Consider the following 10614-nt stretch of genomic DNA (forward strand, 5'->3'; position numbering starts at 1 on the left):
AGGGTCTAAAATAGGGTCTGCTGCACAAAGTGTTCGGTGAATATTTGTACAATGAATGGGTCCGCTGAACTACGGAGAGTCACAGAGTATAGGACTTTTGGTTTAAAAAAAAAACAAAACAAAACCAAAAACGGGCGCCTGGGTGTCTCAGTCATTTAAGCATCTTACTGGTTTTCCGCTCAGATCAGGATCTCTTGGTTCACGGGATCGAGCCCCGCGTCAGGCTAAAAAGCCTCACTTCCGTGCCTAAGATGGACATAAAGTTTCCAGTGTCCTCCTTTCAACATTTACTAAAACTAGACCCTGCTCACCACGCTGGGAATACAGCATACGAGCCGCGAGCCCGCTCTCCAGGCTCAGTCTGGCGGGGAAGACGCCAAGTAAACAGGCAACCATACTCAAATACGTGCACATGTCCTAAGGATGATGGAGGAGATCTGAACTTACGCTCCTTTACTCTCGATCAATTTCACTGTAGCAAGTATCCAAAAATCATTCCAAGCATTGTAGGCAGCCCTTAATAATGTTATTTTGAAGATAAAAATGGTGTCGCTCCCAGTAGGCAGCATTTTAAATATGTTTTAAATCAACAAGGTAATTCACTTATTGACTAAAAGTTTGATTACACAGAACAACATCAAAAAAAAGAATAAAGATCCCATCTATTCACATGTATTTACATAAAATGGCTGTTTTATTTGGGACGGTGAAAAAGTTCTGGAAATGGAGAACAGTGATGGTCGTACAACCTTGCAGACTATGCGTAATGCCACCGGATTGTCCACTTAAAAATGGTTAGAATGGTGGGCCTTGTGATGTATATTCTTTACCACGATACAAAATGAAAAAAAATTCATCCTGGACACACAATTTTGTAGATCTGTTCTCACTTTATAACACAGCACTTTTCTCCAAATCGTTAGAAAACGTGCATAAATACAATTGTAAAGCTTGAGTACTTTTTTGTCCTATGGCTACAGCCTAATTTTATCACCGTTCCGTTTATGTTGGATCTTCGAAGCGTTTCCAGTGTTGGGTATTATAAATGACATTTCCGTGAATACCTTTGTGAATAAAACTTCATCTGCTTTTTAGAGCGTATCCGTGGATAGATGGAGTCCTACAAGTGGGTTCACTAAACAAAAGGGGACAACACGTTGAAGGCTTCTCACAGTTATTGAGAGATTGCATTCAGTAAGGGTAGTAACCGGTTTGTACTTCTCGCTACGTGAGATAGCCTCTGTCACACCCGCAGCCTGAATCAGTTCAGAAGGTCTCAGCAGCCGGTGGCATCTCCCCTCCTCCTGCTCGTGTCTTGCTTTCACCCTCGAAGTGCTGCTGTGGGTTGAAAGCCCAGTAACAGCGCCCAGGCCATTGGCTCAGACTCATCAGAAAGGACACTGGCAACAGGTGTCCCCGAATTGCAGAGATGGGTATATAGCCCGGCCCCGAGGTCCACGCAGGTGCCTTCTGGAGACAGACGGTGAAAGAGGAAATTGTGCCAACCAAAGGGGCTGGGAGACAAGGCGACGAGGCCATCTGGAGGGAGGAGACGATGAGACTTCTCAGCCAAACCAGGACCCGCTGAGAGTGAAGGGGACGCTATCACTCATCACATGGGAACAACTGTCTCAGGCAAACCAGGATTTACACCCAACTTACATGTCACCTGGGACCGCATGTCTATCCTAAACTCAGCGCCAAGAATCTGCATGGAATGGGACCCCAAACATTGGGAATGAGGACCTTATTAGGGCGTTTGGTTTCTAAATGGACGCAGCAAAGGGAACACGTGGCCTCATTGTCCAAGGAGCATGCAATTTCATGGGGTGACAGGACAGCACACCCACCTGAATGCTGATACTCTACCTTGTCCAAGAAGCGGACACCAGACGAGACCAGATGTGGCCGAGAGACCCAGGAGACGGCAGGAGCAAACAGATCTGCAGGAATGTAGCGACCGAGGGCTTCACCCATTTGAGATGAGGCAAGTTTCAATCAGCCAAGATCTAAGGGTAAGGCATTCCAGAAGAGGGAACGGGGTAGATACGGAGGCAGATAGGAGAGTTTTCGACTGTTTGGTGTTGAGCCCCTCCCAAATGTCAGGGCTGAGCGAGGCACCTTGTAATTTATGGAATAATCCTGTAACCAACAACCATGCAAATTCCTATGTCCGACAACCCTACAAAATAACAGAGGTGGAAAGACTTCCCCGAGAGCCCAGGGCTAGCTGTAATGAGACCTAACATTTCTGCTCACCAGGCACTGTGGTTTGAGACAGGCGGGACGACCCAACGACTGCCCCAGGTACAGGCAGTAAGGACCTGCATTGTCTCTGCAGGTGATTTGAAAACGATAATAAAACCAACCGGAAGCTGCTCTGCTTGTCATTATCACCCAGCCCATCAACTCTATACAATGTCCCAGATGAAATACTCCTCCCCGAAAAAAATCCTTTGTTCTAAACAATTGCTTGCGGTCATGATTGAATTTTAACAACGCGCCGTACGTGAAACTCCATGATGTCACTGCTTGCCCGTTCACAGCATCCTCTTCTGCACCCAGATTAATTCGGAAAATTCTTAGTTCTCCAGCTGGTTCCTGATTCACACAGACTCGGCTACATATGTTTGTTCTGTCCCTTATGGTTTGCAGCCCTTCGGTAGGCTAACCGGTCCCCGATCACCAGGGACTTTTCTGCTTTGGACACTCTAAGTCCCAGCCAGTTGCCACCCTGCCTTTGAGTTCGGCCGGGGAAAAATTCATGTCTCCAGCTCTCGTGACAGAGTTGAAACCAACAATATCACAAGTGTGTGAATGCAAAGGGACAGAGCTCCACTGATTTCAATGCTGTCATCCCCTAAGTAGTTCCGACGTGGAAAGTTTAAGCCATGGAAATGCTAACTGCAAGATAAAACATTTGCATTTGGTAGGTAACAATTTTAGTTCATACGCGAGATGCTTAATTTGAGTAATATCTGTAGAACTGAAGTTTCTTCTTTTAAAACTATTTGTGGCGGGGGGAGGGGGGGGTGCCTGGGTGGCTCAGTCAGCGAAGTGTCCAACTCTCAGTTTCAGCTCAGGTGGTGATCTCACGGTTTCCTGAGTTCAAGCCCCGCGTCGGACTCTGGTGCTGGCACCGTGGAGCCTGCTTGGGATTGTCTCTCTCCCTTGCTCTCTGCCCCTCCCCCACTCACGCTTTCTCTGTCTCTCAAAAAATAAAAATAAAATAAAAAATAAAATTTTTAAAGATAAAAATAAAAAAAAACTTAATTAAAAAATTTAAGATGTATCTTTTTGTTTTAAGCCTAAAGAACAAATCAAGAAAATAATAATTGCTGGCGGTTTTTTACAGAAGTGATAAACGGAAAACAATTTTGTTGTATGGGGGGGGGGTGTTGAAGTTTTCCGTTTCAGGCGTCAAATACAATAGATTGGTGCTGCGTGTAAATTATCTCACTTAACCTCCGTGGCAACCCCAAGGGGTGCCTTCTGTTATTTTCCCCATTGAGAGAAGAAAAAAACTGAGATTCAGGGAGATGAACTGACTTGCCAGGGAGGGCTGGGATTCAGACCCATTGCACTCTGTCTCCAGAGCTCACTCTCTGACCCCTGTGTTATGACGTATTTAATCCCACAGCTGGGCTCTTCCGGAGAGTGCTGCTGGCCAGGGTATGCAGGCCCCGCTCAGAACTTTTTTGGTAAGAGTATTATAGCTGATGGGGCGCCTGGGTGGCTCAATCAGTTAAGGATCCGACTTGGGCTCAGGTCATGATCTCGTGGTTCGTGGGTTCAAGCCCCGCGTCTGTGTTGACAGCTCCGAGATGGGGGCCTGCCTCGGATTTTCTCTCTCTGCCCCTCCCCTGTTCATGATCTGTCTCTGTCTCTCAAATAAATGTTAAAAGATTGAAAAAAAAAAAAAAAAAAGAATATTATAGCTGCTTCTTTTAGTTTAATCTGGCTAGGTAACACAGTATCCCAAACTTTAGCAGGTTAAAACAACCATTTCTTACGCCTGCAGAGTCGATGGGTCATGGGCGGTGGGGATGGGTTTGCCTCTGCTTCGTGATGTCTGGGGTCCTCAACGGGGAAGTTTTGGTGGCTGAGTGACTCCCTGGCTTGGGGCTGGACTGTAGGTGTTGGCGTTAGCTTTCCGCGCGCCGGGAGCTCAGCTTGGCTGTGAGCAGAACACCTGCGTGGGGACTCTTCGGCTGGCCTGGGGTTCCCGCGGCATGGTGGCCTCGGGGAAGCCTCCCATCTTTCAAGGTGACCTAGGGCTCCAAAGGCCAGCATCCCAGCACGCCAGATAGAAGCTGCCCAGCCTCCGTCACATTCCGTGGGCTGAAAATAAGCCACCGGGAAGCCCAGATTCCACTTCACGTCTTGAAAGGTGGTTCTGCCACGTTGGAACAGCTGCCTTGGTAACATCCGATCTGTGCCGCTTCTCTTTTTTTCTCGTCTGGCTGGTTCTGACTCTTCCAGGCTCGGCTCCCAGCTGGGCCCTTCCGGGGCCTTCCAGCCTCCTCCAGACCCGGGTCCTTCAGGTGGCCCCAAACCAGAGAGCGTTTTCAGGTGCGCCCGGGAAGAGGCAGCAGATGAGAGGAGCATTGCTTTCCCATGAGCCTTTGCTTTATCTGCATCTGATTTCTAGAGCCAGGGCAGCCACTGGAGCCCTGAGGGAAGCTGGGCCCACACCCCGGGCACGGAAGTGAGACAGACCAACAGAACCTGGTCTTCAGTGCTGTTCGTGAGTTTCTGAGGGAATGAGACTGCAGCCTCCTTTCCTGGAGAATTCTTGGTAGGTGAGACGATTAGTTTTCTCTGTTGCTCAGGCCAATAGGAAACGTAACCCTGTGCTTTACTGGAACTCTTCTTAGGAAACGTCCTCCGGCCCAGCAGGAGGAAGATTTTGACAGGCATTTGGAGAGGGAGGTGTGCCTGTCATCAGCCTGCTTGATCTCACACCCTCTCACCCGGCAGGGGCCTGGCTCTGCTTTGCAGGTGGATAGGGATGCGGGCTGAGCCCTGAAAAATCACCGGCCAGCTCCAGTTGGGAGGCCCCAGTGAGAGAGTGGAGGGCGGAAGCAGCTGGATCCTTCTCCTCTCATCTCTCTGCTTCAAGCAATGTCTCCAGCATTGGCTGCTTCCCCTCTGGTCATGCCCCTCTGGGGTTCCATTTCCCACTGGACGGCCCCCCAGGTGGCCACAGCTCCGCTGGGGGTCCTTCTTCCCTTTGATGCCCAGCCCTACGGGTGCTGCTGTTTCTACAGCTAGTAGATATTCTGTCGTCTCTGTAACTAGCTCCCGTGTTAAATTCACCCCACTGAACTGCCTGTTGGGACCCCGAAAGACGCAGGGCCTGGTGTGCCAAAGGGGAAGGCTTAATGCCTGCACGTGGGCGGCTAGCCTGCCCTCCTGCCCTCCCCCCTCCTAGATCACTGGGTCCTGATGTCAGCAAGGGTTCGGTTGGGCTGATGGGAACTGCAGATTGAGGCCGGTGCTGAACTATCTGCACAACAAAGGAGTGAGGAGTGGCCCTGGGTGGGGGGGTGGGGGTCAGAGGCTGTCCCCAGAGTGAGCCTCATCATAGCCCGTGGTTCTCTCCCCGAGTGAAGCTGGGCGCATGGCACATGGATGGCTGCCTCTCTACACGCTCTTACCCAGGGTGCCCTTGGCCCCTCCCCAGTTCAGTCCAGCCCTGGCCGAGCCTTTACGAGCCCAGGCTCCTCTGTCTCTAAGACCCAGAGCCAGCTCATGCCTTTGTCCTTGGGTGCCCATGGTGGTGCCTCGTGTGGCTACTAGCCTGGTGACCAGAGATGCATAGCACCAGCCTGGGATGTGACCTTCCCTCTGGACGGCGAGCTCCTTGGCTCATCTCCTCCTTGGCAGCAGGAGGGGGCCTGGCCTCGAATGAGGGCTCCCAGGTTGCTCGAAGGGGGAAAACACGCAGCCCCTTCAGGTGTTCCTGCAGCCTCTCCTGATGAGCCCAGAAATGGGCTGCCTTACGCCCGGGGCCCCTGGGGCTCGGTCCAGCATGATACTGTTGGCCCTTCAGTCTGGGGCCTGACTTGGCAGGGATGTGGAGCTCACACCGCCTCCAGGCAGAGTGCACACTTTCCAGAAGGCCTACCTTGGGCAAGGGCCCCCCACATGCTGTTCCCTGCCACAAGAGGGAGAACTCTTGCGGACTCTGGGGCGTCGCAGAGGTGGGGCAGTGGCAAAACCCAGCAGACGTGCCGTGACAGGTGGGGTCAGAGGCAGTCAGCAGGAGCCCAGGAGAAAATCAGACAGAAGAGGCGGTGGGTGGGACAGGCCCTTGGTAGTTCCCCACTGGTCCCCAAGACCCCAGCCAGCCCAGAGCTGCAGCCAGAGGCTTCTCCCTCACCCAGTACATCAACTGCATGTAGGAGACACTCGATGTAAACACGCACTGAATGAATGAATGAATGACCAAAGGAAGAATATTCAGAATCTTTTCTCCCTCTGACTTTAGAGAGCACACGGGGAGAATTTCCCGTGAGCGTATCAGTCACGTGGCCACAAGTCACAGATTTCTCAGGGCACCCCTCCTTCCAACCTAACAATACGGAGTGACTTTTGTGTGCCGGGTACTTGGCTAGAAGCCGGACATATGAAGATAATTGTGGCCCTGACTTCAAAGGGAGTAGGAAGAGACGGGGGGGGGGGGGGGGGGGGGACAAGACCAAGGTGCCCATACTGTGGGATGCATGCTGTGATGACAGGCAGGCAGGGTCCGGGGCAGGGTTAGGAGGGCTGGAGTGCAGGAGATGGGACTGGGAAGGTGAGCAGGGCAGACCCCAGAGGGTCCCCGGAGCCAGGCTAAGGCGGTCGGACTTTACCCACTGAGCCAAAGGCCACCAGCAAAGAATTTTAGATAAACGAAGGGAAGCTTTTAGATGAACCTTCTGTTCTGCTGTCAGTCCCCGTGTTAGGGAGGCCGCACATCTGAACGCTGGCTCAGGGCACAGGTACCGGGGCTCTGTCTCCAGGCCACTCAAAAGGCAGGCTGTGGGAAGCAAAGCATTGCTAAAATCACTCGGCCAGTTTCAGTCGGTTAAGTGTCCGACTCTTGATCTCAGGGTCATGAGTTCAAGCCCCATGCTGCGCACGGAGCCTACTTAAAAAACTTTTTTTAAAATAAACATTTCTAAAATCAATTTGCCAGTCGAGCGAACGCCTGCTCTTAACATCTGGACGGAGGCCACCTTTTCTCTGCAATGTACTATGTGGTTACCGACTTACCTTCTGGGCTCCAGAAGGCCCTGGCCCAGTTCCTGCCAGATGGCCTCTGTCCTGGCAACTTCCCAAGGGAGCCACACCAGGGCGGGGGCAAGGTGGGGCCGTGATGCAACACTTATAAAACAACAGACGTCCTGGGACTTCCACATGGGTGTCTTTGGCTCCTGACAGATACCTTTGGAGATGCCCCCCTTTCTCTGATGAGCCTGTTGCTCACAGCGAGGAGGGCCATCCGGAAGCTCTCTGCGCCTGAGGCACATCATTTGGATATTGGCAAGGGCAGCGCGCTTTCCACCTCGGAGGGCGGACTGGGAGTTTGGAAACACCTAAAACAATTCCAGGGCACGGCCGGAGTGTTGGTGAGTGCCTGAGCTTCGGAAAATTATTTTTGGTCAAACAACCCACATGGGAAGAGTGCCCCATGACCGGTTCCCAGGTGTCCTGGGTTATGGCACCCTAGCAGGACAGGTCCTAACCTCTCAAAGTCCACACGTCCTCATGGATGTCCTGGGCCTCCCTCCATGGTCTGACTGTGCTTCTGGGAGAAATTTGGTGCAATGGCATACCACCTTGGACATGTGGACAGAACACAAACCCATTTTCCAGGAAGTTTTCACTGTCTAATATTCCAGTATCGACCACATGGATACATAAATCTTTGCGGAGTGTTGCCTTTTAATGTCACTTAATTATCTCCAGCGAAGGTTACCGTTTACATTTGTAATCACTATATGACTGTATAAGCCCTTTCATGTAAATAATTACGGAAAAAATACCTCCTTCTTCAGACACGTCCTCATTTTTGGTTCAAAAATTGTGTACAGTGTATTTATACATAGGCCTCAGTGTAAGAGAAGTCAGAAATTCTTAGAACATCAGGGTGCAAGAGTTTGCATGTCTATTTCAGTCCAGCCACAGAGTGTTTTACAGAAAGAGCCTGAGACCCGGAGGGAAGGGAAGCCCAGGGCTCCAGAATGAGCTCAGTGGGGAGGGTAGCTACAAAATTGGAATGGACCCTGGAACTCAGGTGGGTGGGATGACTAAAGACACAGATCTTACTGGCGCGTCCAACGTGGTTTTTGCTGTCTGTTTGCTTCCATTACCGCTTCTGCACCAAACGCAAAAACCTCACCTTCACGTTAGTGTAACTTTTAGTAGTTGGCCATCACATAGTTTACAAGGATCTTTGGCTTTTTGTCTAAGGAAAGAAATGGCGGGGGGGGGGGGGGGTGGGGGGGTGGGGAGAGGACAGTCTACTGAAAATACGCAAAGACATTAATGCCACGCATATGAATAAGGCCAGGTTTAGTCACCATCGATTTATCTTCTCAAATCCAGGTTCGTAGCCGGGTTTCATGACTCAGTCCCTGCTGACTCCCAGACCCAGGGCCAAGGCCCTCTCCAAGAGTTTGCCTGCAGCCAGCTGGGCCAGCCCTCAAGGAAGCAGCACGGCCTCCTTCCCTTGCTTCTGTTTCCCTATCTGGGTCAGATGGATCATCCGGGAAAGACGTGGCCTCCCCAGAGGAGAGTACAGAACGTTGGCAGGAGTTTGCACGTTTGGAGAGGGCTGGCCCACACGATGGGCGACCTGGGTGTGAGTGGCACATATGAACAGCAGAGGGACAGGCTACCCTCCTTCCTCAGTCAAGAACTTGCCTCTATGTTTCAGTGAATACCTCGAAATCTAAAATACAATCACACCACTAAGCTGAAACGGGACCCTAGATCTGGCCCCAAGCTAGAGAATCAGAAGCTCAGAGCGGCAGGGAAGTGGCAAGACGTGGGCGGACTGTCCTTCCCTCCAGGCTGTTACCAGGATCCCAGGTGTGGAGACATCCCGGAGGAGGCGAGAGAGCCAGCACAATGTTCGCCTGGCAATGACCGGCTGACTGACGGGCCAAGGAAAGCTGGGAGTGTGGACGCTGTTCCCCTCTTGGCCTGGGCATTGGAGACTTGTGGAATGTGAGGAAAACTGTGGCATTGGGATAAAATGTTTCTTCACAGAGGGGGGACAAATGTTCATCAGGATTCTGAAGTGTCTGGGCTGGAATGTTCTCTGAAGGGGGAGTAATCTCATCCCTCCATAGGAATTAAGCTTGTTAGGGTGGGGATAAACCCCCTCCTCCCTTCTCTAGTCCAATTTGCCAGGCACCCTCCCAGTGGCTGCTCAAGGACCATATGGAAATAAAGTTGAGCGAGGTGGGTCCCAGGCCTAGGGGACAGGACAAAGGTTTTCAAAATGCCTCAGGGTTTTGCAGCTATAAATATCTTTGGGTCATCTAGTCAAACCTCCTGCCCAGAGAAGGGACGGAATTTACCCAAGGTCACACAGCAAGTTGGGGCCAGGAACAGGCTAGAGCACTGAGCTCCTCTGGGGTCCCTCTGCACCAACTGTGACCTGGGCTATTTTCAATGTTTTTTAAATCCTCACTGGCAACCCTCTGGTACCCCCAATTCCTTCCTCTCCCTGGGGCCAGCGGTGTGGGGTGTCCCACAATGGAGACGCACAGTCCTCCACCAGAGGCCACGTGCGCTCTAAAGGACAACCAATTTCCTAAGCCTTTTGCCTTTATGTATTCACTGTGGAGACTTGAACGCGAGGCAATCGCAGCTGCCCTTGGAGCTGTCTAGTCATTGATGAGTGCCATCCAATATGGTAAAGGGCAGTGGGGGGGGGGGGGCTCGGTGACTTCCGGACGCTCTACCTCCTCCCCCTTCCCCTTCGGCCCTTAGACAAGCCTCTAGCTGACCACCGAACAAGGGTCTTGGCGTGGCCATTGCTCCCCGCCACCTAGTCGAACACACCTGGATAGGTCAGGCACGGTTTATTGGCTCAGGAAGGGCCTGAAGCGGCGCCACCAACTTGCCAGGTGACCCTCGGCATGCACCTTGCCCCTGTCTGCGTCTGTGTCCCGTTCTTGGAGCGGAGCCAGGATCGTTACAGGTCCCGTCCCTAGAACTGGAGGGGCCCCGGCAGAAGGGGCCAGAGTCCGCCCGGCGGGGTCCACGTGGCCCGCTCGCGCCCGCGAGCTCCTTTCTCTGCTCTAGGGCGCACGGCCTTTATAAAGGGCCAAGTGGAAGAACAGTTCTGCCCGGCGCAGATGCTGAAAGTCGGCGTCGGCCAGCAGCAGGTCTCGCAATTGCGCGGGACAGGCTCCCGCCCCCGAGGTTGAGACCCAGGCGGACGGCGGGCGCCAGGAGAGATCCCGGGACCTGCGGCGTGGTGCGCGTGCGCGGTCCCGCCGCAGGGCCGGGGAGGGCGTGGGGCCGCCGGGGGCGCCCCGCGGCGTCGTGCGCGTGCGCGTGCGCGTGCCTCCCTCAGGGCCGGGAGGGGTGCGAGGCCGCTGGAGTCTT

At 52.6% G+C, this 10614-nt stretch overlaps 1 long non-coding RNA gene across 1 annotated transcript; it reads right to left on the minus strand.

Moving 5' to 3' along the window:
* Positions 1-7917: 7917 nt before the first annotated feature.
* Positions 7918-10567, minus strand: LOC123581600. Its single transcript, XR_006703847.1, has 2 exons — positions 10066-10567; positions 7918-8368 (listed from the first exon to the last, which is right to left on the minus strand). It is a non-coding gene; the product is annotated as an uncharacterized LOC123581600 (long non-coding RNA).
* Positions 10568-10614: the final 47 nt, after the last annotated feature.

The sequence above is a fragment of the Leopardus geoffroyi genome, chromosome A3 (genome assembly GCF_018350155.1).
Source record: "Leopardus geoffroyi isolate Oge1 chromosome A3, O.geoffroyi_Oge1_pat1.0, whole genome shotgun sequence".
NCBI classification, from domain to species: domain Eukaryota; kingdom Metazoa; phylum Chordata; class Mammalia; order Carnivora; family Felidae; genus Leopardus; species Leopardus geoffroyi.